We start from the raw sequence: 26,899 nt of genomic DNA on the forward strand, positions 1-26,899 counted from the left end.
TGTGTGTATAAAAAGGAGTGTGTTTATAAAAAGAAAAGGACTGCAGTCTGGGCCTTAGGTTTTATATCATGTAGAGAAAATTATTGCATTTATGGGTTAAATTTAGATGTTACTGGCTGTTTAGAAAAAATTTGGCTGTTTAATGATGGCTCGGGGTGTGGGGCCTATGATATTTGGGGGTGAGGGAGCATGTGTCAGTGTTCTGTCTTAGGCCAGACTGTGCACAGTGCATTAGCTGCCTTCTAACTGCTTGCTTTTTCCTGATCATTTTCCTGCTTCCAGCCCTCACTGCACTCCCAGCTATTGAGCAAGGAAATCTGCTGCTGAATTTCTCTTTGCTTGGGAGAAGTTGAATGGTGCAAAGCACTGTGAGCTGCCAGGTGAGAAGCCAAAGTGGCATTTCAGTTACTGGAGGGATTGCTGGGAAAGAAGGCAAGAGGGGGAGAGCCCAGTGCATAGAGTATGCATGGGAGAAATGAACATTTTCTCTGGAAATTTAGGAAAGCCTGGCTTTGCAATTGCTTTAGGCATCTCTCTCTGAGCAGCTTTCTCTCGGTGGTTTTTCAGGGATCTGCAGGGGATGAGAAGAATCCTTTTCCAGTGACTTCTGTGCCACATGAAGCCAAGACAAGAACACCTGAAGCTAGGACAGTAAGTGTTTGTTTTGCAGCCCTGCCTGTAGTTTCTGAAGACAGCAGCCAGGGCTGACCCTGCAGCCACCCCGGCCTCTGCTTCCTCATGAGCACTTCTTTTGGGAGCAAAGAGAGAGGGAGGGATGGGGCAGAGCTGCCCTCTCAGGGAAGCACTTGCTGAGTAGCTTTGCTACAGCTGAACAGCACTTGAATTTTGACTCCTTCCTGGGCCTTGGATCAGTATTGGCCAGAAGGAATTCCTAGAGCTGCTGATCCGTTTTTGATTGTACACTTTAATCGTTACAAATGTTGTGTTGTCCTGTGGTACAAGCAGCGGGGAATACTGAAAAGCTGTAACCTGCCATCCCGTGGGGCCTTGGCAGTGTCATTTTCCATAAAACACCAAGGTTTGTGGGCCCTTCTGGGCAAAGGGATGCATTGCCGTGATCTGCTGGCAAACTTGCAAAAGAAAATAAACACGATGGGGCTAGCTGAGTGGCTGGCAGGCTGTAAAAATCCTCTGCAGAAAGAGGCAGCTGCTGAAAGTCAAAAAGTCTTGCAGGTTCTCTTGTAGTAAAGTCACTCCAGTCATTGTGTTCTGCCAGGTGTGCCTGTTGGATGAATGCAACCAAATGTTTTCTCTCTTGCTCCTTTTGTTCCAGAGTTTGCTGCTGAACAAAGCCCAGTGAGGGGAACAAGAGCCGGCCTGACCTCATGCACGGAATGAGTCAGAATTTACAGTGACCCAGACTGGAACCAAGTGCCTTAACTGGGTCTCCAGGATGTAAATAGTTCCAAGTTCTCTCTTCCATGTAAAACTTGCAAACAGTTCTGTTTTATTTATGGTTCAGTGCAAAGGACCTGCTCTTTTTTTCTTTTTTTTTTTTTTTAAATACAGTTGTATGTTCTTTTGGTTACTTTTGGAAATCCTTGTGGTTTTTTAGGGTAAAGTTTTTCTATCTTGCAAAAGAAGAGATGGGCAGTGGTATCAGCCATTAAGATAAAACTGTGGGGAGAAGGATGGTGTAATAATCACTATAAAATAACTGGTGGTTTATGAAATAAAATAAAAAACTCCCACAGCATTATGTGTACTAAAACCAGTGGCCAAAAAGGCAGTGATCAGACTAAATGATAGAGATTCAAACAGGAAGGCAACTGTCCCCAGAAATGTACATTCCAGGGGATTTCTCTTCTCTGACAGGAGGCATTTTGGTAAGCATCACCGCCAACCACAAACTAAGTGACAGAGATTCAAATAGCAGGGAGACACTGTCTCCAGAGACTTATATTCCAATTTATATTCCAAGGGATTTTTCCTTTGACCAGATTCCAGCAGGAGGCATATTGATAAGCTTTCCCCCTTTGGCCACGTACAATTCCCTCACGCTGAGTGGCCCCAGTGGCACCCGGCTTGCCTGCCTGAGCCCTGGGATGTGCCAGCCTCTTCCAGGGCACCCTGAACCCCGTTCTACCCAAAAGGATGGCAGCAGGCCCTGCCCTCCTGCTGGGGGATGCAACAGGGAGCTCTTGGCAAAGCTGCTCAGCCCTTCTGAGCCTGGGGGCTGCAGCTGCCCTCAGGCTGCCAGGGAGAACAGCAGCAGCCTCTTGCAGCAGCTGCAGCCTCCCGCAGCTGCCTCCCGAGCCTCCTTTGCTCCAGGCTGAACACGCCCGGCTCCCTCAGCAGCCCCTCACCAGATCCAGTGCCATCTCTGCACGTGCCCCAGCCTCACAGTGTGGTCCCAAACCTGAGCCCACCATTCCAGATGCACCCGCAGCAGTGGCAAGTACTGGGACATTGGTCAAAAATCATAGAATATTCTGAGCTGGAAGGGATCCACGAGGATAGATCCTAAAGGATGCCAAGAATTCTCCCAGTGGTGTTCAAATGTAGAGAGCAGCAGAAGAAAGGAAGACATTTTTCATATCAGAGCATCAAACTACCTGAATTAATCAAATTAGATGAAGAAACAGGTAATCATGGAATAAAATTAATTTATTTACATACTGCTTTCCATCATTTTAAAACATGGCCTTATGTGATTGGTTTTGGGCATTTGTCTCTTTTCTTTTCTTGAGCAGAAATGAAATAGTTCCTTTAAAAATAACACCAAGATGTGGGTACACTACTGGCTGTGATGAAGGCCATCAATGATGGCAGTAATGCCGCTGGGATAAAATAGTTATGAAGATAAAAAAAAAAGAATGGCCCAGATTGCAGCCAGAGAAGAGACCACAGTGCCACGAGAGAGTCTCAGGGAAATTGCCTGTAGGGATGGATAGGAGCAGGGCAAGAAGCAGGAGCGGTCCATCAGCAGCAATTCCTCACAGCAGCACAGCGAGCCAAGGGAGCCTCCTCACAAGAGCCAAGTGGCCAGAGCTCCTCAGGACACTCCTCTGCCCACAGAAATGCAACAGCTAGAAGCCTCCTTTGCACACCAAGGAGACCTTTTATTCAAGTGCTGCAAGGCCAGAAGGAAATACCCCTAAATTTTCTCTTGAACACCAGCATTAAGCATGGAAAAATGAACATGGGATTTTATGTCCTTTAAAACCAAACTGTACATTTAAAGAGGATGAAGTAGACAATTTTGTAATAAAAACAGAAGAAATGTGAAGTGAAAGGAAAGCTGTGCTTTTATTTCCACAGAGTGCAGAAGGTCACATGGAGCCATTGGGTTAGGTGGGACAGAGGCTGGCAATAGGTGTCCTGTCTGTGAGGAGAGCCTTTGTCACCTCAGGTCCCTGAGGGCTCCCTCGGTGCCGGCAGGGCCCGGGGGCTCGGTGGCACAGGGCCCTGCTGGCCCCGCCGTGGGGAGAGCCCGTGTGCTGCTGCCTGGCAGGCCTGGGTTCCCGCAGTGCAGCCGGGGCTGCGGGCAGGCTGCAGCAGGGTTCCGTGCCCGCTGAGCCCCCGTGGCACCGGGACACCGCCCGGCCGGGCCGGGCACGTTCCGCCGGCACCCGGGCCCTGCCAACGGCAGAGCCGCCTGTGGGCAGCGCCCGCGGGCTGCAGCAGCGCGGAGCGAGCGCAGCTCCACTCGGGGAGCGCTGCTCGGCCTGAAAGCCTGTTCCAGCGCCTTTCCTGCCGCTCGGAGACATTCCTCGCCCGCAAGCCCGCAGGCTTGTGCCAGGTAATTCTGCGCTCTGCTGCCAGGGGGCGAACACAGCAGCCGCGGCTGTCTCTGCTGCATTGCAGCGCTGAGCACCAGCAGGAACGGCTTCAAAGCCAGGCTCTTGCTCCTGCCTCTGCCAGCTGACAGCACTTTGCTGGGAAAGAGTCACTGACCGGCCAAATGGCCTTCAAGGCCTTCTGCATGCAAATATTTAGCATTATTCTCCTCCAGCTTGCAGCGGGACAAATCCCTTGCAAGTGCAGAGGGCAAGGTTGCAGGAGGGCTTGCTGCTGCAGATTCAGCTTGAATGCTAAGTGTCTCTGAAGAGCAGGAGAGCCAGGCAATCCCTGGGAAAGGAGGGTGACAGGGGAAGCCCAAAGGCCCCTGGCTTCTGCCCCACGTGCTGCCAAAAGGTGCCAGCACGGAGAGGGAGAGGCTTGAGGGCAGAGGCAGCAGATGGGTGCCAGGGGGAACTCTGGGCTTTTCCTGGGCACTGCCTGCAGCAGGTGCTCCAGCTGGGGCCTGGGATTGCCCCGTTGGGAGTGGGAGCAGCTGCCAGGGGCCGCTCTTGCAGTTAAACGGTCACAGCCGGGACTCCAGAGGGAGGCTGCAAAGCCCATGTGGAAACAGCCACATGCCAAAGTGAAGCCCAAGCTGTTGACTGATAATTTTTCAGTTTGAAGACTCAAGGCCATTATAATGACAGTGGCCTTGTCTGTATCTATATTTGTAATCATGTGTCTGTAAGAACAGTGGCCACCAGAATATGTGAATCATTCAAGGATAGGTTGGACAAGTGTCTGTTTCACACCAGTTGTGCCAGTGGGGTGGTTCAGAAGCCATCACAGGATGCTCCTGTAGCCTCCTCCCCAGAGAGAAATGATTCTGCTCCCTCCAGAGTTTGCAGTGCTGCAAGTGAATATCACCAATTGAAATGTAAATGTTTTCAGTCCTTTTTCTGGCTTTTTGAGATCTTGCATTGCAAGATTCCCTCTTGCATCTGTTGAGGGAATATTGTTATCTTTTCATCTAGAACTGTCTTTTTATGGCTTTTTTTTACCCTCCATTTTTTCCTTTCTCTTTCCACAAATGCTGCCATTCATGTGAGGCCCATTTTGTTGTCTACAGGCAGGGTTCTTAGGGCACTTTTGTTCTGAACATGGAACTAAATTTCCTGGAGCCTGTAGCAGTGGCCTGGTTTGTTATGCTCTTGGCCAAATCTGGAGTTCAGTGCTCACTTGAAATGCAGCATCCCTGCTGGGGGAAGGGGAAAATGGATCTCTTGGTTCTCCCATTCTCAGCTATGTGTCATCCTTGTGTTTGGATGGTTTCTGTTTAGGAGCACTGGATTGAGTCCCAGTCGGGCACTCCAGGCTCTGAGTGCAGCAAGTCCCTGGAGATCTTGACCTCCCCTTTAGGCATGAACTTGTGCAGATGGTGAATATCTGTTTGTTTTCTTCCAGAGAAGGTGACTCCAATTGAGGCTTCCTAATGGAACCGACAGACAAGCAGAAGAGAGACAATAGGTAGGAATTAATTTGATGTAATCTTGGCTTCCCGGGTGCTGTGATCAATGTTGTGATGGTTTAGAAAAAGACTACCCCCTGCTATGCAAGAATCAGCATTCCAGAGTGGGAGAAATGAAGTAAGGATTGCCTGCCAGTGAGAGTGGCTTCAGAGCACATTGGTATTTTAAGAGCTTCTTTTACAGACCCAGGCCTGGATGTGATCCTGGGTCAGGACAGATTCTCTGCTGAAATTTCTGAAGCCAATCTCTTATTGCTGGAGCCAGGGCACTCCCCTCTGCAGTTGGGGATGCTTTTGGCCTAGGAGTATTTTCCTGTTTCAGTCTGTAGCAAAGCACGAGTTGCGTTTTTTTGGGATGGGGGCGAATTGTGTGAATTTTTACTTCTTGTGTCAAAAGATATTTGAAGATGATGAGGACTGAGGTGATGTTTCATGGCAGGCATTCAGTTTCATCTGCTTCTTTGAGCAGTCAGGTTGTTGGGGTTTTCCTGGTGACACATCAAGTGAGGAGCAGCTGCAGCAAGTACAGGACTATTTGTAAATCTGCAGTGCTGAGCTGTTTTCGCCCTGGAGATGGAGGGCTTGGGACTGTGCAGTCTCCCTGCACCAAGGCTCCCAGGTGCTGGGCGTGTTGGTGCAAAGCCTGGAGGTGCAGTTCCCAAAGCTTCCAGTGTTCCCTGACCTTAAGGGAAATGTGCAGGGTTCTGAGTGGGTGCAGAGCTCAGGTTTGCAAAGGGTTTGAAGAGCATCTGGACAAACACCTTCAAGGGCAGGCCAGACATGGGCAGCAAAGGTGTCTCCAGGGCTGGGGAGACCGGGAGATCTACAGGCTTATCTAAAAAGTCTGGGCATTTCAGTAGACAGCAGACTCATAGACTCTGAATTAGGAATGCCATCCAGTGCAAAAACCTGTTGATTGTAAGTGGCAGCCCCTCAGGATGAGATAAGGCAGCTGTGCCTCGGCTCTAGGAATGATTAAACTTTCAGGAGCTGATTATTGGTGTGGTATTGGAGTAAATGTCACTGCTGGAGCAGACAAAGCTCCCCCCTTGCAACCCGGGACACTAGGGAATTTCATTTGCAAAGAAGACTTTATGAATTGTATGTACAAAGACTTTGCAGTAGAGTAGATAGAGATACCTGCATCCGCTGTGCCTGCATGCTTTTCCTTCCCTGATGTCCATAAATATCAGAGCCAGAGTTTGCCCCATTTTGCAGTAGTCTTTCAAAGGCCAGGGACAGTTTAAAGGATCTGGCTTTCCATGCTGGGACACTTTATTGTTGTTTTCTTGTGTTTTCTCAGCCGTGATTGAGTACATACATATGTGGCTGAGGAGGAACAGGGGGATTTGACCTGGTGTTTTCTGAATTCCTGAAAACTCCTTTCTAATTACGCTGATAGGATGGCTTTAAATGCAGCTCCATGATTTCCTAGGGAAGCAGCTTTCCCAATGTATGTTTGAAGTCCAGAATGAATTTCCAAGGTTGTTAATAAAGTGGGCAAAGTTCAAGCCTTGAAAGTTGAAACACCTTCAGAACAGAAGATTCTGTTTGACTCACAAGGGGGGAGACTGGGGTGAGAGGTCTGAAGGAGAACAAGACTGGCGCTTTCTCCCATTAATCATTGCAATTGGATCTGCCAGCTCATGTGCTGATCAGCCCAGTGACTGCTTCTGCCTTTCACAAGGAAATGGGGGGAGAATCCTTCCCTTCCCAGCCTTCTTGGAGGCTGGGATCAGGAGTAGCATTCCCTGAGAAGGATTGTGCTGTCCCCTGTGTGTCTCATGGCTCTGGGGCACAGCACACAGTGGACAGAACTGATCTGTCCACTGTCAGCATGCTGAGGATTTCAACATTGCTTTGCTGCTGGCCATGTGCCCTTGTGGGAAAGGCCCCGTTTCTGCAGGGAGTATAAACAGGGCCTGGAGTGTTAAGTCTCTTTTCTGTGTCTCTGTGTGAAAGGTGGAAGAACAACAGAGACTTGCTCCGTATTCTGGAGCAAGAGAGGCGGAGGAGGCAGGTGGCTCCAGAGGAGAAAGATCCATTCTTGGAGAAGACTCCCCTCTTTGCCAAGCCCTACAAGGTAATGGGAGTGGAGTGCAGGCTGGAAGGAGAGAAGGAAGGAGGCTTGGGGTGGGAGAGGAGAGCTGTGCCTTCTGCATGGGCTGTAGCAGCCTAGAGCCTGATTCCTGCAAACACGACATCTTCCCATCTGCTGCACTGAGCTTGCCTAACTGCCCTTGTGGGGATGCATGGTGATTCCATGAAGATGCTGAGCAATGTCTCTTGCTGAGCTGGATCTCTTGCTTGGGCTGTTTCTGACATTTCCCCCTCTCTGTTCTTGTGCTGCAGACAGATAAAGAAGATGAGCTGTCAAGGCGCATCAAGAACTTGCTGGGCGACGTGGACTCCAAGGTGCTCCTGAGCCATGAGTCCCATCTGAATCCCAGATGGATCCCAAAAAAGCCCCAATCCAATTCCCAGGCCTCCAGTCACAGGCCGGCCTCCAGTAAGACAAATCCATGTGAGGACATATGGAGAGAATCCTCACCAGAATCACTGAGCACCAGACCTAAGCCTGAGCAGAGCTACGGTGCCAGCAATGAATGTCTTCTCTCAAATGGGAGGTCAGAAGCCAAAGCTCCACAACCTGAAATCCTTCCTGAGCCTGTCAAGGTGAGTTCCATTGTTGGGGTCCTCTGTTGTTGCAGTCCCTCAAGGCCAAGGGAGCAGCACACAGGCCCTGCCTGGTTCATGGCTCAGCCTCCCCAGAGGTCAAAGGCACTTGGTTGCCAGGTGCAATTTGGAGTTTTGCCAGGCTGATCCATCAGCACTGGGATGTTGCTGTGCCCTATGGAATGTAGAAGCCCACAGTGCTGAAGCACAGCAGTTGGTGTAGGATGGCCATGGAGATGGTTTTCAAATTGTGTTTGGCTTTGGAATGAGAAGGAAAAGCTGGAGGCTGCAGCCAGCTTTTCCTGGAAAATGCTCTTGATCAGCTGCAAAGGACTGGAGGCAACATCATGTGGAAAACAGGAGGCAGCTGAGAGAAGTAGAGCACTGCAGGGCCTTGCCTTCTGCAGGAGCCATGCTTCATGCCAAAAAGATGAAGCAGCAGTGTGGATTTCCAACCCTTGAAAGTGCAGAGTGCTGCAATCAGCCCTGAGGCTCCCAGCAATGGGCAGTGTTTTTCCTTGCTGCTTGCAAGCCCAGTTGAGGGAGTGTGAAGAAAGGAGCAGGGATGCTGCATCTTCCTTGGAGAGTGCAGTGAGGGAGGGGAAGGAGTGTTTTTCTGTCAGACAAAGTGTTTCTGAGGGAGGGCTGGAGTCCCTGCCAGCTTCTGCCATCATCTGGACGTGGACTCAGCTCTTTGGGGTAGCTCAAAGTTAACTTCTCTCCATAGTGTGTCTCTGAGCACCCCTGGAGAACCTCCACTGCTCCAAATTTGGCTGCTAAATCCATCACTTTGCCAAGCAAGGGAAGAGTGAGAAATGGTAGTTGGGGATTTGCAAATCCTGCAGGGGCAACAAGTGGATGCCTAAAGTCAGCCAGAACTTGCATAAACTGTGGGGCATCATTCCAGAAACATCAGAAGTCAGTGTCTTGTCCAGACTGCTGTTGCCTTGAGAAGAATAAGGAGTCTCCTTTTGTTTGGGTGAATAAGAAATATTCCCCTTTCTCTAGAAATGGCTTAGAAGAATTGGGATCTATTATTTCTGGCTGTTTTTCTTTTAACTAAGGAAGCTTCTTGCAGAACTTTTTAAATGCTGAGGCAGCCTGTGCCTTTGAAGACAAAGTTTGTTGCTTGATAGTATAATAGTAGAATTCCATAAAGGGAGAAAACTGCACAGACATACTTACATCATCATAATCACAGTAATGATAAATAGCCGCAGCAGCAGCAGTAGTAGTAGTAGTAGTAGTAGTAGTAGTAGCAGTAGTAGTAGCAGCAGCAGTAGTTTTCAAATGGAAAGAATATTTCCAGCCTGCCAGGTTCCAAAGGGATTTCCTCTTTTCCTCAGTGGCAGAAGAGATGACTTTGGGAATTTCAGCTGCTTTTCCGCTTGGCCTCCATTCTCAATTCCCCTTCAGATGGGCCTTTTGATCCTTAGTAGCACTGGATTATGAACGGAATTGCATGCCATTTCTAGAATTGTTGGTAACCAAATGCTGCTGTGTCCAGGTCAATTAGTAAAAAAGCCAAACAAACTCCTCCTGCCTCCCTCATTCTTGTTTCAGAAAAAGAAGCCCATTGATGTGCCATCCACTGCAAAAACGTTGAAGTTTGGTCTCTTCCATAATAGATCTCTGTATTTGCTCATGTTTTGCATACATGAAAGAAGTGGTTGGGGAAAAAATACATTGTTCAGCTCCTGCTGACTCAGTAGACGTTGCCCTCCCTGAAAGTGTGTTTTGGGCTGGGCTGAGGAGAAGTAGGGATAAAAGCTGGAGTTGTAAGATCAGCCTTCCTCTCAGTCTGTGAGCGTAACGCTGCCTAGAGCAGTTCAAGGACCAGACTGACAACTCATGCCAGGCAGCCAGAGCTGCTCCTCCCTCAAGCTGGGGGTTGCCTTTCCTGAGCTCCCCTTGTCCAAAGGCTCTGGACCTGCTGCCTCATGTCTGGGCTTCCAAATTTCCATTTGGGAAACAAAGGGCATCCAGCCCCATGCCTTCCTGAGAACCAGATGCCGTTGTGCCTCAGAGTGTTTCTGAGTGGGCCAATGTGGCAGCAAACTTCTCTTGCCTCTTTTCCATTGTTTTCAGTAGGCTCTGTATGGGTAGAGCTGTAACACGTTTGAGCCAGAGGAGGCAGAGGAATGGAAAATGGTTCAGGGACTCCTACTTGTGTTTCAGTTGTGATCTGCAATGTGATGTTTTTCTGGAACACTTGAAGCATGTCATTTGTGTGGAAGCACAAAGCCCATTTTATCTTGATTGTCAGCACAAGCATTATCTGAGAGTGTTAGCCAGAAGTGGGAGTGCTGAGAGTGCTGCTGACCAAGTGGCTTTTAGGTGGTGCCTACGCCAGGCACACAGACATGCCTTGAAATCATCCCCACTTGTTGCACTGTGCTGAGTTCCCTCAGCTAACCTTGCCTCCTCCTCTCCTCTCTGTTTTTGTGACCAAAACAGGTTGTGGAAAAGCCATCTTCTTCACTGGCTCCTCCAAGGTACAGTTGTGTCCCCATACTACCCTCTAGAACAAACAAACCACTTTTCATTTGAGGGGGAGAGGGAAGGGCTTCCTGGTTTCCCTTGAAGCTGCAGCCTTTGGTTTGATGCTGCTCAGAGCTGCTGTTGTTTATTGTTTTCATTCTTGGGAGGGTTTCAGGAAGGGTGCCATTAGAAATGAACAATCCAGGCATGCTGGAGTTGGCCTATGAACCAGACTTGTATTTCCCCTGGTGCTCCATTCTATTCTCCTCCTCACCCCCAGTGTGTCTGTAGATCCTCTGGTTTTGTATTGACCAAGAATCCATCCTGAAATTTGTTACCCTCTATTGGAAGTGTTTCTTTTGGGGGTTGGGGCTTTCAGAAAGGCACTGGGCCGTTTTGGTAGTTTTTATCAACTTGAGTTGGCTGAATGCAGCTTCATAATGTAGCAGTGAAATCTGTTTACATTCTTGTCTGGCTGGGTGGGTGTTGGAGGTTTTATTATTCCCAGAGTGGTTTTTCATATATGCTTTATTTTTGGAGCGTGGCGATGTATTCCTCTGGCCTTCATCCCTCTGCTCTGAGTGGCCAAACACAGAGTTCAGTTTTAGTTTTGAATGCTGCCATGTCAATGGAATAAGTAAGTAACCTTCCTCACTGCTGCTTCCTAATTTTGTCTCCTGGTGGCCTTGCAGAGCTCTCCAGTCCCAGCACAAGAGGGTGGCAGCAGCACAGCCCAGCAGCTCAGAGTCAGGGAGCACCAGGGAGTGCCACAGCTCCTCAGTGTCTGCACTTCCAAGAGCACCAGCACCTGAGGTGAATGCAAATCAAATGTAGAGGCTGCTCCCACAGCCCCTTGCCTCACCCTCTCTGCTGTCTGCGGGCAGTCAGGACAGGAGGCCTTAAATACTGTCACTCTTCAGGTGTCCCCTTGAGACCTCTGCAGCAGCATCAGACATTTCTTGCCCTCTGCTTCCTTTCTAGATTTTCTCCTTTATAAACCCTTCCTGGACTTCGGGTGCTAAACCAGGCAGTGTTCCCACTTGTCCTTTGGCATCATTGTCTAGCCCTTCTGGAGTTTTCATTCCAGGAAGAGTCCATTTAGGATCTGAGAGATGAAACTTGGAGTGAATATGCTGAATGATCCTCCTCTGCAGTAGGGATCACTGACTGTGGCCCCTGAGTCACTGGTTTCTCTTCATGGTTGTTTTGGACAATGGCTCTGTAAGGGAAAAGTCCCATCTTTCATTTTCTGCTTGTTTCAGTTCTGTTGATATCTTATTTCCTTCCTTCGACTTTCTCGGAAAGATGAACCTGTCTTTGATCGTACAGCCTTGCAGTGCTGAAGCCTGGAGAGGGAGGAGGAGGAAGATACAGTGAGGCTGCAGCCCTGCATCTATGGCCTGTGTGCTGGGTGTTCAATATGGGAGAGGTGATTGGGCAACAGGGCTGGGCTCCTTGGCTCTCAGATAATATCCCGTGAGCTGTGCTGCATGCAGGAGAAAGATTCAGCCAGAGAAAGGATCTTGGCAAGGCTGATCAAGGGGGCCTTGGGATGAAAGGTCACCCCTCCCTGCTGTTTTGGGTGAAACAAGAGCTGTGGGGAGACTCGTGCCCTGCAGGGAACCTGACAGTGAAGAGGTCTAGAGCAGAAGAAACTCTGCTGTTCTTCCCTCCTCCTGCTTTGAAATCCACTGGAATTAAAGTCTTTGGCCTCAGTTATAGTGAACAGCCACACGCCAAATAGGATTTTTCCTGGCAAATCCCTGGACATCCCTTCAGAAAGCCATTTCCTCCAGGCCAGGAGTTTGGTGCATTCAGCGTCTAAGGCACATGTCACCTGCAGCTGGGAATTCCTTCTTGATGGCTTCTTTTCCTGGCAGCACTGAAACCTTGAGGCTTCCAGCTGGAACAGACAAGCAGAATGCAGTGCAGAGTGACTTAATCCACAGGGGATAACCATGCAGGGACTCACTTTGCCTTCACAGAGACACTGAACAGCTCTTTCTCCTCTTGCCCAAAGCAGAACGTTCGCTTCCTACGTCACCCCAGTCTCTTGAAGGCATTTTTCCAAAGGAGCTGTGAGAAGCCTTGAAAATTGTGCATCAATGAAGCTCAGATGTATCTCTTGTGCTCCAGTGCCAGGTTTCACCTCTTCTCCCAGCACATGAACAAAGCTGTTTGTAAAGCCAACCTCCTTGTTCGTGTCTTTAGGAGCCCCTCAGCCCCAGCGGGAGCCTGGTATTGCCTGCACTGACAGACTGGGATGTGTCAGAGGCTTCATGGCAGGGCCAAGAATTAGGGAGTGTCAGTGTGCAGAAAGGAACAGGAATGTGACATCTTCCTTGGAGTGTGTTGAAAAAGGAGAGTCAAAACAATCCCAACCAAACAATAAAAAGGGCAATTCAAGCTGTGTTCCTCTGCAGTTTACAAAGTCTGGAGGCAAGAAGCAGAATTTGAGGATAACTTAAAGTCACTGCTATTCTCAGGAAATAGGATAATTTCTCCCTTGAAGCTGGCTGAAAACAGATGAGTAGTCTGCTCTATCTTGCATGAGCTCCATGTGTGCGTGCTTTTCTTGTGCCAGAAATGCTCACCAGAATCAAAGCAACCTTGCAGAGCTGGTCCATGAGCTGGGCTTAGTGTGAAGTTTGTGGTCTCTGCTTTAGTCCTTCAGAAAAGCTCCTGTGCCTGTAAGCCTGAACCCTTTTCTGTGTTCAAGTGCTGTGTGTAAGAAGTAGTAGGATGCCTTTCCAGGAGGCCAAGTGATGATGGTCAAGTGCTTTGCCAAGCAAAAGCTCAATCTTGGCAGGAGGAACCAGCCTGGAGCCAGCCCAAGTTACCTGAGTAGGAAGAGTGTTCTGAACTGGAAGCCAAGAACCAACTGCACCTTACAAGGGTTGCATTTCAATCAAGGTCGTTTGATTTTTGGGGTTTGTTTGGTTGGGGGTTTTTTTTGTTTTGTTTTTTACTTCAGAAAAATGAGTCTCGTATTATTTGGGTGAATGACAAATATTACTCCTTCTCTAGAACTGAACTGGGAATTTCTCTGGAATTGAAAACTATATTTTCTAACTGTTTTTCTTAACTAATGAAACTTTTTGCTCAACTCTTTCACTTGCAGTGGCTGCCTATGCCTTTGCAGGCAGAGCTTAGCTGCTACTTTACTAGGTAAAGGAAATTATATTCAGTAAAGGGAGGACGCTGCAGAAACATACTTTCTTAATAAGATGAATAAAAAGTCAGCGATGGAAAGAGTGTTTCCTGACTGCCAGGGAAGCCAGACAATGATCTTGCAGGAGGTGACTGGTGGTTTCAGCTCTTGCTGTGCCTGGTCTCTTTTCCTCAGTGCCCTTCAGATGAAACTGTTATTCCTTACTAGCATTTCATGATGAATGGACTTGCATGACATTTTTAGAGCTACTGGTCAGGAAATGTTGACTGAGTGCATGCTTGTTTGCTATCAATGAGGAAAATCCCCAAACAAACTGACAGTGCTTCCCTCTTTCTTGTTCCAGCCCATGGTGCACACTGCTGTGCAGTCCATTGAAGGAATATTGAAGGTGGGTACTCTTCAGTAGCAGATCTCCGTGGGAAAGCCTGTACAGATCCATGGGGAGGTGGATCCCTCTGACTCTGGGAAGGGTAAAACTCCCTCTGTGTCCTGAGAGCTGCTTCTCTCCCTCTCTTTGCAGGAAATGTGCAGCCCCCTGCCCCCTCTTCTGCCCTCCCTTCAGTCACCTGAGAGAACAGAGACTTCCAAATTTCCTGTGCAGGCAAAGGTAACCCAGCCCACTTATTACGGGGCTTCCAATAAATGACAAGAGATCTTGCTGCTGAGCAGAAGTCCAGTTTTGGCAGAAGGAGCCTGCCTGGAGACCTGCCTGAGTTCCCTGACCATAAACAGTGTTGAGAGTTAGAAACCAAGCAGAAGCTGTACCTTGTGTGGGGCTGCATTATACCCAGGTGGTTTTGGTTTGTTTTTTTGTTAACTTCAGTAAAAGAAAGACTCTGATTTTATATGTCTAAATGACAAATATTCTTGTCTCTTGTGAACTGTCTTAGAAGAATTGGCAATTATTATTTCTAACTGCTTTAGTGTTTTTTTAAACTACTGAGGCTTTATGCACAAGTCTTACATGCAGCCTGTGCCTTTGCAGGCAAGGAACAACTGCTTCAACAGCAGCTTAGGGAAAGTGCAGTTTCATAAAGGGAGCAGATTACAAAAACATACTTTATTTAAACATTACAGATAATAAGGATATGGTAGTTATGATGATGGTGATAATGATAATAATAACTAAAACAATTATAATAATTTCAAAAATTAGTAATAGTAATAAAGATCAGTAGGAGGAGGAGCAGTAGTTTAGAGATGAAAGCAGTGCCCCCTGATTGCCAGATTGCAAAGGGAAGACAGACATCTCAGAGCAGGAAGAGTAAGAGGAGTTGACATTGCTGGGTTCAGCTCTGTCCATGCCTGGTCTCTGTTGTTAACTCTCCTTTAGATCAGCCTTTTTCATTCTTACTCTTACACATCTGCAATACATTTATGGAGCTGTTGGTAAGCAAAGGTTTGCTGAGTTCCTGCCAATTAGTAACAAACCCAAACAAACTCCTGCTGTTTCCCTCGTTCTTGTTTCAGGCAAAGAAGCCCTCTGATGTGCCACCAATTGAAGAAATTTTCACGGTAAGTGCTCTTAAATAGAAGATCTCTGTGTCTGCTAATGTTTCACATACATTAACAAACCGGGTGGGGGCAAAATCCATTTTGAGAGCTGCTTCTCTCCCTCTCTTTCCAGGAAATGAGCAGCTCACTGCCAGCTCTCCTGCCCCATCTCCAGACGCCTCCAAGAGCAGAGACTTCCAAACTTCCATTGGCAACAAAGGTGACCCAGCCCATTTATGCCAGGCCTTCTGAGAAATGACAAGAGATCTTTCTGCTGAGCAGAAATTCAGCTCAGCTCTTTGGCAGCTCTTAGAGTGTTTTCAAAAGATTTATTCAAAAATGCGCATGCCCATAAGGTGCCATTAACACAGTTTTGATGTCAGTAGATGTGCTGTTTGACTCCATGCTAAGCTCCTTTGTCCTTTTATTCTAGGAATCCCAACCTGATGGATCTGCAGCACAGAAGCAGAGTAAGTAGACGTGCAAAGTAAACACAGTTCTTTGTGTGCTGTCAGGTAATTTTGTGTGTTCTCTGTAGCAGAGACCATCAAGTGTTCCTACTGGTGAAGCAGGGTGATTTCCTCTGCTTTGCTGAACAGGGATGGATTTAGGAATGGCTTAGGAAACTCTGACCATTCATTACCTTGAGCTCAAGACAGCAGTTCAGCAGAGGACAAGCAATATTGAGTTAGCAAACTCCCATCTGGAGTGATGAACAATCTTGGTGGCAAAGCCCTCCCTAGAAGAAAGTGACTCTCTAATCTGGTGCTGAGAGACCACAGGGTAATATACGCTCTGAGGGAGGCATATAAATGCAACCTTTTCATTTCTGCTTTCCAGAGCAGGCTGGCACAGCTTCAGAAACATTGCCCAGTTCTCAGCCAAGAGCATTGTAAGTAACCAGGCTCTGTTCTCATCTCTGCTGGGCAGTTGCTTACAAGAACCTGGAATGCAAATCAGTTTGGGTTATTAGTAAATTTTTCTCAGCAAACTTGATTGCAGGGAATTTTCACCAACAGCAAAAATGTTGTTGTATGATGGATTCACTGAATTGCTTTGTTTTGAAAAGCACTTGAAGGTCATCAAGAGTTATATTATTAATCCAGCAATGCCGAGTGCACTAAACCATGTCATGACTACACTGGCTGTGATAAAAAGCAAAACATAACAAAAGTGAAGAAAAAACCTCTTAAGTCTTTGTGTACCAGACTGAAGTTTTTGTCTTCCTATAAGCTCTGTGGTGCTTAACATCTTGTCCCACTTGGTACTCGTCAACCTACTGATAATGCTGAGGCTGAGATAAATGCCAAGGGATACCAGCTGAATCGGATCATTCCTGGCTATGGTTTTGGTGCCTGGCAGGACAAGTAATGCTACAGCTACCTAAACTGTGTAGATCTACTGATGACATTGTCAAGTTCCTTTGTCGTGAAACTTTCTTCAATTACCCAAGTAGAGGTTTTCAAAAATGTGTTGTAGTTCTTTTATTTCAAAAGAAACACAAAGAAATATAGTATTTCACATGGACTTTTTAAGAACCTCACTTTATATGCTTATAATATAGCTAGCTGCAGAGTGGGATGAAGATAAAATTTCTATAAGCTATGGGAATTGTGTATGTTTGTCTGAATGGGTGTGAGTTTGAGATTTGATAATTTGCAAGCATTTTTTCATTCTGGTACTTTGTATTTTGAGCAAGGCCATGTAGTCCTCTGGCCTTCTCCCCTCTGCTCTCAGTGCCCAAACACAAGGTTCAGTTTTAGGTTTGAATGCTTCCATGTCAGTGGAATAGAAATAGAGTGGAATGGAATAGTGGAATGGAATGCTTCACCTCTGCTGCTTCCTAATTTTGTCTCCTGGTGGCCTTGCAGAGCTCTCCAGTCCCAGCACAGGAGGGTGGCAGCAGCACAGCCCAGCAGCTCGGAGTCAGGGAGCACCAGGGAGTGCCACAGCTCCTCAGTGTGTGACAGAGAGATCAGCTGCAGTGACAGTGAGGAGGACAACCTTCCAAGGGTGCTGGACCTGCCAGTGTGTGAGGTGAATTCAGGGACCATGGAGAGGCTGCTTCCACAGCCCCTTGCCCACTGCAGTGCCGTGTCTTAGGAAGGAAGCAGATGTGGTACTCTGTTACCAAATTCTGCCAGATTTGCCCTGGAAATACTGATGTGTAAGACCCCTCTCACTGCAATGAAGCTTCGTTATTTGCCACTGACTGGTTTATGGTTTTTTATTCCTCACATATCCATGCATGGTGCTCAAGTAGCAAATTTGTTGCTGGTTAGTTTAGAGTCATTTCTTCACAGGCCAAAGGCCAGACTTGATGACCTCTGGGCAAGAGTCCCTGGGCTCTGGTGAGCTGTGCTAGGACAGAAAGAGTCAGAAAAGCACCAGTCTTGAATCTGTCTTTTCTCTTTTGTTGGCAGCCTGAGCCATCAACTGCTAAAAAGTGGCGCCTTGACAACCTGGTGACCCAGAGAAAGCAAGGATTAGTGGCAAGAGAGGGTCCCAGGGAAATTGCCCGTAGGAATGGACGTGAGGAGGGTGTGAGGCAGGAGCAGGGCATCAGCAGAACTTCCTGCCAGCACCACTCCAAGGCAAGGGAGCCTCCTCTCAAGAGCTGTGGCCAAGTGGCCGAGGACACTCACAAGACCTCTGGCCAAACCGCCAAGCATTTTCACAAGACCTCTGGCCAAGTGACTCAGGCTCCTCAGGAATCTCACGTTATGAGCACACACAGCTCTCTGAAGCCTCTTGTGCACACCAAGGAGGCCTTGCCCAGGAAGACAGTGGGTATCAAAAGGCCCAGCAAGCCCCTGGTGCATGACAAATGGAAAAAAGTCCTGAAACTGGAGAGTGAGCCTGGTCCTTTGGAGGTCAGAGACCAGTCTTGCAAGCGCCAGCCCCGAGTCAAGAAAACAGAGGAGCCAAAATCCACCACTAAAAAAGCCCTGCAGCCGGCACTTCACAAGCCCTCTGAGGAGAGAAAGGACAAGGGCTCCCAGCAGACCAAGGCCAAAGGCTTTTTGGATGCCAGGCTCCTGAGACATGCTCAGGAATGTGATGCCCTCATCCCCAGTAGCCACAGGCCTGGGGAATGGCACAGGGAGAAAGTGCCCTTGCCTCCTGGGGAGAAGAAGTTGTTCTTGCCTTCAAGGAAGGCAGACTTGATGAGGAAAGCCATGAGGAGTCCTGAGGAGTCCCCTGGAAAGAAGAAAGTGAGAGGGGCCAGGGCAAGTGGGTTTGGACAATGAGCAAGATGGTGCTTGAAAAACCCATGTGGAGTTTCCCCTTCATAGGTTGGCAGTGGAGCCATGATGCTTCTCTTCTCAAAGGAGTTCCAGTGTGTTATTTTTAATGTTTTCAGCCAGAATCTATCAAAGTGAGCTGTATTGGTCTGTACTTTAGGTGAACTTCTAAGACCTGAGTCAATTTTTTCCCTTTTTTTATTCTTCCTACTAGAAGGAAGACAAAGGGGACACTCCCAGGAAGAAAAAGGAATGAGACAAAACATTCCCAACCAAATACTTTCAGCTTCCAGCCAACAAAGGCTCCAATCAAGTGAAGTGAGTATGCAGTGATGGGATGTAAGAAAGATGTGTAAATCTAAGTCTCTCTTCAGAAGGGTAGCATGAAGAACTGGATCTCCTGTCCAGACACTCCAGAGTTTGCTTTTAACATGGTGTGCCTTCTGCAACTTCAGCTGCTGCAGATTGGCCTTTGCATGCTGGAAGCTGCTGTTGGTTGAGGGTTTATGTAGAAATGATGACTGGGATGGGATTGTTGTTCCCATGTTGGAGCATGTCTTAAGTTTATTTTTTAGCATTAGTCTTATTCCATGGTTATGACAATGAGAAGAAGTTTACATTTTTGGTAGCAGATAAAGAACTTAATGTTACAACTTAGTTTAAAAGTTTTTTTGACTAATCACACAAAGGAAATCATCTAGACAGTAGTTCTATATAACTACTATATGTACATATCTTTTTGTTTCAGAAAAGTTTGCTTCTTTTGAGTATAATACCTCTTGGTAAGCTTTAAAAGACACTGCACAGAGCTCTAGTATTAAGCTTAGAACTTCTTAATATCTTGCTAGATATACTTCTCTGTAGCTTAGGGACAAGTGTTAATGTACAGAGCATTGTTTGATTTCTCTGAGTTTTCTACTTCTTCTGTAATTTTTCTGTTGATAAATGTTAGGGCCATTGCTTAGCTCTCATCGTAGCTTTGTTGTCTCTGAGGTTTGCTTTTTGTAGCTTTCCTAAAACTCTGTGATTTTAAGAATTCCCACAGCAGCACCCAGTGCAGAAAGCAGCTCTGAAGGTGTAGGTGGGTCAGGGTAGGGAGCCTTTCCCTTCTGACATTCTCTGAAAGCACAGAGGTGTCGGGGCTGGTGATTGGCTGGGAGAAGGGCTGTTCCAATGGCATTAGGAATGGAAAAGCTTTGATTCTGGAATTCCTTCCTCCCTTTCCTCAGGGAAAATGAGCAGCTGTCTTAGTCATGTGCTGGCTTTTGGAGTGGCAAGGGTGGGAGGTAGTTTTGGGCACAGAGGGCTCTGGAGCAGGTCGGGGATGGTGCTGTGCTCTGTGTCAAATGGTCCTTGGTGCAGCATCAGCTGAGCCAAGGCAGAGCAGCTGGGGAGCACGTCTGCAGTGAGGAGGGACCAAAGCACAGGAAAAGTGGCTGCTGAAAGAGGTGAGAGGACTGTGCCATGCACAGCAGAGTCAGGCAAGAGGTGCAGCCTTACACCTGAGCATTCCCACTGCATTTAACTTCATTTCCTGCTCTTTTGATGTTGCATTCTATGAGCTGGGAATTTCTGCTTGGTGTGTTCTTGGAAACTTTGCAATGCTGACTGCAAATGGTGCAAATGAGCAGTGGTGAAACAAAGTTGAGAGCTACTTGGTGCTGCTTCTTGTTGCCGGAATTCCGTAGATCTCCTGATTTCAGATGATCAGAGATGTGCTAGGCCACTCTGTTACTGAATGTGAAAGTCTCTGCCAATTCAAGCTGCCTCTTATTTGAAGCCTCTTGTCTCTGAAATCGTTGCATTGCTGAAACAACACCATGAATGGCAGGATGTAGCCAAGCTTTTAAAAAATGCCCACATTCTATGTACATCAGAGTCATGAATTTGCTTCTCTTGTCCAGAGCCTCAGAAGACTCATTCCAAACTGAGAGGGCAAATGTGTTGCTGCCACCACTGCCAGCCATGACTGCTGCACAACTGGAAGCAAAGTTCACCATGACCATGCAAAAGAGACCCAGAGCTGTGACTGACAACCTGGAGCTGCCTGCCGTGGATAACCCTGCGAGGAAGCAGGATGGATTCTTAGCCAAGCACAGGAAAGTGGAGGAAGACCCCGAGGAGCAAACCCAGGCCATCACCATTGGTATCCAGGAGGGCTGGTGGGAGTATTCCTGCAACCCAGGCGTGCTGTGTGATGCACTGCAGAAACATCCTCTCAGATAAGTCACCATTTCTGACTGTAGGCAACTGCAACGTAAATGAGTGTGTGTACAAAAAGGAGTGTGTTTATAAAAAGAAAAGGACTGCAGCCTGGGCCTTCGATTTTATATCATGTAGAGAAAATTATTGCATTTATAGGTTAAAAATTAGATTTTCCTGGCTGTTTATAAAAAATTTGGCAGTTTAATGATGGCTCGGGGTGTGGGGTCTATGATATTTGGGGGTGAGGGAGTATGTGTCAGTGTTCTATCTTAGGCCAGACTGTGCACAGTGCATTAGCTGCCTTCTAACTGCTTGCTTTTTCCTGATCATTTTCCTGCTTCCAGCCCTCACTGCACTCCCAGCTATTGAGCAAGAAAATCTGCTGCTGAATTTCTCTGTGCTTGGGAAAAGTTGAATGGTGCAAAGCATTGTGAGCTGCCAGGTGAGAAGCCAAGGTTGCATTTCAGTTACTGGAGGGATTGCTGGGAAAGAAGGCAAGAGGGGGAGAGCCCAGTGCATAGACTATGCCTGGGAGAAATGGACATTTTCTCTGGAAATTTAGGAAAGCCTGGCTTTGCAATTGCTTTAGGCATCTCTCTCTGAGCAGCTTTCTCTCGGTGGTTTTTCAGGGATCTGCAGGGCATGAGAAGAATCCTTTTCCAGTGCCTTCTGTGCCACATGAAGCCAAGACAAGAAGACCTGAAGTTAGGACAGTAAGTGTTTGTTTTACAGCCCTGCCTGTAGTTTCTGAAGACAGCAGCCAGGGCTGGCCCTGCAGCCACCCCGGCCTCTGCTTCCTCATGAGCACTTCTTTTGGGAGCAAAGCGAGAGGGAGGGATGGGGCAGAGCTGCCCTCTCAGGGAAGCACTTGCTGAGTAGCTTGGCTACAGCTGAACAGCACTTGAATTTCGACTCCTTGCTGGGCCTTTGATCAGTATTGGCCAGAAGGAATTCCTAGAGCTGCTGATCTGTTTTTGATTGTATATGTTAATTGTTATAAATGTTGCATTGTCCTGTGGTACAAGCAGTGGGGAATACTGAAAAGCTGTAACCTGCCTCCCATGGGCCCTTGGCACTGTCATTTTCCATAAAACACCAGGGTTTGTGGGCCCCTCTGGGCAAAGGGATGCATTGCCATGATCTGCTGGCAAACTTGCAAAAGAAAATAAACACGATGGGGCTAGCTGAGTGGCTGGCAGGCCGTAAAAATCCTCTGCAGAAAGAGGCAGCTGCTGAAAGTCAAAAAGTCTTGCAGGTCCTCTTGTATTAAAGTCACTCCAGTCATTGATTGTGTTCTGCCAGGTGTGCCTGTTGGATGAATGCAGCCAAATGTTTTCTCTCTTGCTCCTTTTGTTCCAGAGTTTGCTGCTGAACAAAGCCAAGTGAGGGGACCAAGAGCCGGCCTGACCTCACATAGAGAATGATTCAGAACTTTCAGTGACCAAGTGCCTTAACTGGGTCTCCAGGATGTAAATAGTTCCAAGTTCTCTAGTCTATGGAAACCTTACAAACACTTTTGTTTTATTTACTGTTCAATGCAAAACACCTGATTTTTTTTGTTTGTTTGTTTGTTTTGTTTTGTTTTAAATACAGTTTTATGTTCTTTTGGTTACTTTTGGACATCCTTGTGGTTTTTGAGGGTAATGTTTTTCTATCTTGCAAAAGAAGAGATGGGCTGTGGTATCAGCCATTAAGATAAAACTGTGGAGAGAAGGATGGTGTAATATTCACTATTAAAAAACTGGTGGTTAAGGAAATAAAATAAAAAACCCCACAGCATTATGTGTACTAAAACCAGTGGCCAAAAAGGCAGTGATCAGACAAAATGATAGAGATTCAAACAGGAAGGCAGCTGTCCCCAGAAATGTCATACCAGGGGATTTCTCTCCTCTGACAGGAGGCATTTTGGTAATCATCACCAGCAACCACAAATAAAGTGATAGAAATTCAAACATCAGGGAGACACTGTCTCCAGAGACATATATTCCAGTGTATATTCCAAGAGATTTTTCCTTTGACCAGATTCCAGCAGGAGGTATATTGATAAGCATCATCAGAAGTTTTCCCCAGAAAGCCTTTTACCTCACAGCATTCCAGGAATTATCCACCAGTTCCAGAAACCGTGATAATATGCTAAAGAAGAAACCCTTCCAGGGCACAAAGAACTGTATAAAAGGGACCCTCTGAGAAATGCTCTTTGGAAACCCATGGGACTTTGGTGCAAAAGGGCCAAATCTTAAATCTCCCCCACTCTGATCACCCGGCTTAGAGTCAATTTTAGCTTCTGGTTTATTCCAAATTTATACTTTGATAACTTAATAAATTTAATTAATTTAATTGGAGTAGTCATTTATAATAGTAGTATCCCAAAACAATTGTGATGACAGGAAAGAACATCTCCCTTTTCTACATCATTTCATGATGTAGGAACAGCTTAGCGCCGTACTGAAATAAAGTTCCTCTTGGTTTTGTGGTTGCTCCAGCTGCCTGCCTGTGGTGACTCACACAGCCACATTTCCCAACAATCTTTTGGACATTGCCGTGAACAAAGACAAGACTCCCAGGGAAGTTCCTCCTGTAGTGGAAGAAAAGCAATTCTTATCTCTGAGGTCTAAGCATGTGGGGCATCTGCCTGCATCCGTCAGCCCCAGACTTTGCAGAGCCCGGGCTGCAGAAACCCTCAGGGTTAACAAGCACTGACAGTGATTCTGGCAGCCAGCGCCGCCCTCCAGTGGGGTTGTTTGAACTCCATTCTACAATGGCTTTCTTTTTTGGGCTTGATAAATGCATTTAGAGTGCATGGATGGGCATCTCACCCCATGACTCCATCTAAATTCCAGAAAATCATTCTAAAATCTTCACAAACCAGGGCTTACCTTTTTGTAGGAATTACTTGGAAAACATAAATGACTGTGTGAATATAGAAATATTGCTTCTAAATTTATAGACAGTTTTATGTCCCATGCAGTCATTTTGAAATGCTCTACAGAACTGGTGGATCATCTCTAACAGGAATCTCTTCAGTGAACCTTCAGTGAGAGAAAAAGGATTTCATTCCTTCACATACTGAGCATTCAAACTATGATCTACCACAATTCACTCCAAATAGAAAAACAGGAAGGTGAGGTTAGAAACAGAAGCATTTTGCCATAACTTTTGCAGATCTTTAAAACAGCATCAAGAGAAATCAGGATGTTGTCAGACTATTATCCCAGCAGATTTCTGCCAGTCCTTAGAGTATAGAAAAGAATCTAAACACCCTCCAGCACCCTCAGAACATGAGGAGCTGTTCGTCTCTAACTATGGAATTCATGCCACAGTCTTCACATCATGGAGATATACACAATTATGTCAACCTCCTTCAGAAAGAACTGGAGTCCTTTCAGGCATAGCTGATTTTAATTGATTATGTAATCATCTTACTTCTATCATTCATCTAGAAATTCCTGTGAAGTTTCAATCCAGGATTGCAGTCAAAGATAACATTAATACAACATTGAGTTAGTGTGCTCAAGAAGATCCAAACAACAAGGTGCAGAAAGATTAATTTAGCCCTATTTTCTTGGTCTTTACTACCAAGGGAAAGGGCTTGGACAAGAGGAAATAGCCTCCAGTGGTGCTGGAAAGACCAGGACATTTCTCCAGGAAAGCCTTTCAGGTTTCTTCTCTGCCCATAGCCCTGTAACCTCACTGTGCCACAGGGAACATCCCATGGAGACCGGGAAATGCACGGGATTTATGGAAAATGCAGACAGTGGGAGTGCTCTGTGTCCCATACAATTCCCAAGGGCTGCCAAGGCACACGGGGCTGCAGTGACACGCTGTCACCATCCGCTCATACAAGCGGGGCTCGTGATGGTTCATTAACTGATCTCAGAGTGCACAAACAACACCGAGGGGATTTCAGCATTCATCAACACAAATGCACCTTTTATTGAGTGCCCACAGGAAATGACATAGGACTAGAAAAGAGATAAAGGAGAGAGAGAGAGAGAGAGAGAGAGAGAGAGAGAGAGAGAGAGAGAGAGAGAGAGAGAGAGAGAGAAGAGAGAGAGAGAGAGAGAGAGAGGAGGCAGAATATTGCTACCAACAGAGAGAAAAAATCCTCATGGTCCAGCTAATACATCCCTTTTGTCATGTGAGGAAGAATCTCAGAACACCTGGTTAACTCAAGGTTCTAGTATAGTCCATTCCTAAGGAGGGAACAGGTCTTGAAATCACTGAGGGGGAACAGATCCAATAAAGAAGTCCATTGAAATCACTGAGGGGAAAAGAAGGTACAGCCAGTCTGTGTTCTCAGCAGTAGGTGAGAACCATTGTCTTCTTGGTCCAATGGCCACACCTGCAGGCAAACATCTCACTTTTGGTCAGGTTGGCTCCCCCACACACCTCCCCCGTGTTAGGGGTTTCAGTCTCAGTCCTTGGCAGGGGGGAGCTTCTCCATAGAGAGATTTCATGTCTCAGTCCTTGAGAGAGAGGCTTCTCCCATCTCAGTCTGTCTGTCACGGTGGTTGGAAAGCAGAGGATGGCTCTTGTGTGAGGGGAGGGACCACCAAAGGTTACCCCAGAAAAGTCCCACCAGGCCAAGAGGTGGGGAAATGCTCAAGCTATTGTCACCAAACAGGTGCCAGCGTATAGGGCGAGTCGCCTCCTTGGCAGGCCCTGCCAGAAGCAGGCATTGTAGTCACAGCTGTGAACAATCGCTTGGCAGGGCAGAACTCTGCTCAGGGGCCTCAGGATTATTTGGCCTTCATCCACCACTGGCAGCCCACAATTCCCATCAGGGTCCTCAGGGTCCCCATGTCTGTCCTTGAGACGGTCGTGAGGCAAAGGAAGGGAACTCCAGACTGTCTCTCACACATGTGTTATAAGTTTGGTCCTATTGGTTTTGGGGAAAGAATGGGGAGTTGTTTGTTGTGAGGAGAAAAGGTGTCCAGGACTTGGTGGGGACGGGAGGTGGACGAGGCGAGGAGTGATTGGGCTAGGGCACCAAGCAATCATTCGACGCCCTGAAGAAATGATTGGCCCAGAATGAACCTGGCTAAAGACCTATCAGAGCGCCTAAATTCCCCCAATCAGTGCGCGGATCCAAACCCCACCAATCCTGGACCAAAGGGAGTTATAAAAGGGGGGGTTTTTGTTTGGGCGCGGTTCTTTCTGGTTCGTGGGCAGTGGGATTAATTCACGTGGAAATAAACCCAACATGTTCGCAGCACGTTGTTATTTTTTTTGAGCTGTTGTGAGGGGGTCCAAGCTTATCTTGGACCCTCCGTTCCTTCCGGCTTGTTTCTCAATAAACAAGAGCCTTTTTCATCTTTTTTTTTTGAAATCTGGCCTCCTTCATTCATTACACTGTGCTGGAAATGGAGTATTGAGACATGTCTAAAAAGACACACAGTCTCAAGAAAAAAGGGAGTTTTTGATAAAATAACAGAGAATAATAACTATTTAGGGCTGTTTTAAAAAGAATGTGAATTCTAGCTGAGTAATGAACTTGAACAGCACTTAATTGAAGAACAAGACACAATGCCTTTCTGCCTAATGCCTAAATCTAAACTGTGTTATTGAAAGTATTATTATGAATTGTAGTTCCTCTACAGGTTAAAGGACCAATTGAAGTCCTGAGGCCTCAGCACCAGGCCCTGTCTGAGGCCTGAACAACAGGCCCTGAGCCAAAGCTGACCTCTAAATAAATTTTCCCACCAAATGTTATATTTGTATCTAGTCATTAATGAATCACTATGAGCAGTATGATCTCTGTATGTGTTCATTGGTAAAACATGGCTATACCTTTCTGTATTTAAAAATCAGACAAGGCCCCATCTGGCCTTGTTTGGGGCTGAATGGTCAAAGTCAGCTCCCTTGGTTCCCCCTGGGGCCCTGGCCAGGCTTTGGGAGGAACCCAAGAGGAGGATGAAAGCAGATGTTCCTGCACTAGAAGTGCTGTCAGTTTGTTCATTCAGCACTGTCAGAGCTGGGCCCTCTCACAGCGAGGTTGGAGCCTCAGCTGTGGCTGGAGGCACCTGCAGGAATTCCCAGTGTCCAGGAGTGGCTCTGCATCCCTTGGCTGGGACAGCTTCCCCCTGCTGCTGTGTGGATCTGGGGGATGGTAAAGCCTGAGGGGAGCTGGTGCTGGATCTTTCTTAATCACTGCAGGCAGTCTTTGGTGGTGATGGTTGAGTGCACTGCTGAGCTTCTCCTTTTGTAATTTTTTGCAGATATACATTATATAAATTACATTATTCCTTCAGTTGGTGTCTGTGTCTTTGGTGCTGACACTGCCCACTGGTAACACTGACCCTGTGGGCTCCATAGAACCAAGGGGCCCTTGTGACACTGCACGGCCTCCTGTGA

The 26,899-nt window shown here is 47.1% G+C and overlaps 1 protein-coding gene and 1 long non-coding RNA gene across 2 annotated transcripts in view; both read left to right on the forward strand.

The window, feature by feature from the left end:
- The window catches only part of LOC135287569 (zinc finger protein 271-like), a 351,290-nt gene that overhangs the window by 135,119 nt on the left and 189,272 nt on the right, over positions 1–26,899 (forward strand). The window lies entirely within an intron of this gene.
- Positions 17,627–22,770, forward strand: LOC135287651 (uncharacterized). The gene is made up of 4 exons (XR_010351211.1): positions 17,627–18,658; positions 20,245–20,987; positions 21,175–21,258; positions 21,905–22,770. It is a non-coding gene; the product is annotated as an uncharacterized LOC135287651 (long non-coding RNA).

This window comes from Passer domesticus, chromosome 30 (assembly GCF_036417665.1).
Source record: "Passer domesticus isolate bPasDom1 chromosome 30, bPasDom1.hap1, whole genome shotgun sequence".
Taxonomy (NCBI): Eukaryota; Metazoa; Chordata; class Aves; order Passeriformes; family Passeridae; genus Passer; species Passer domesticus.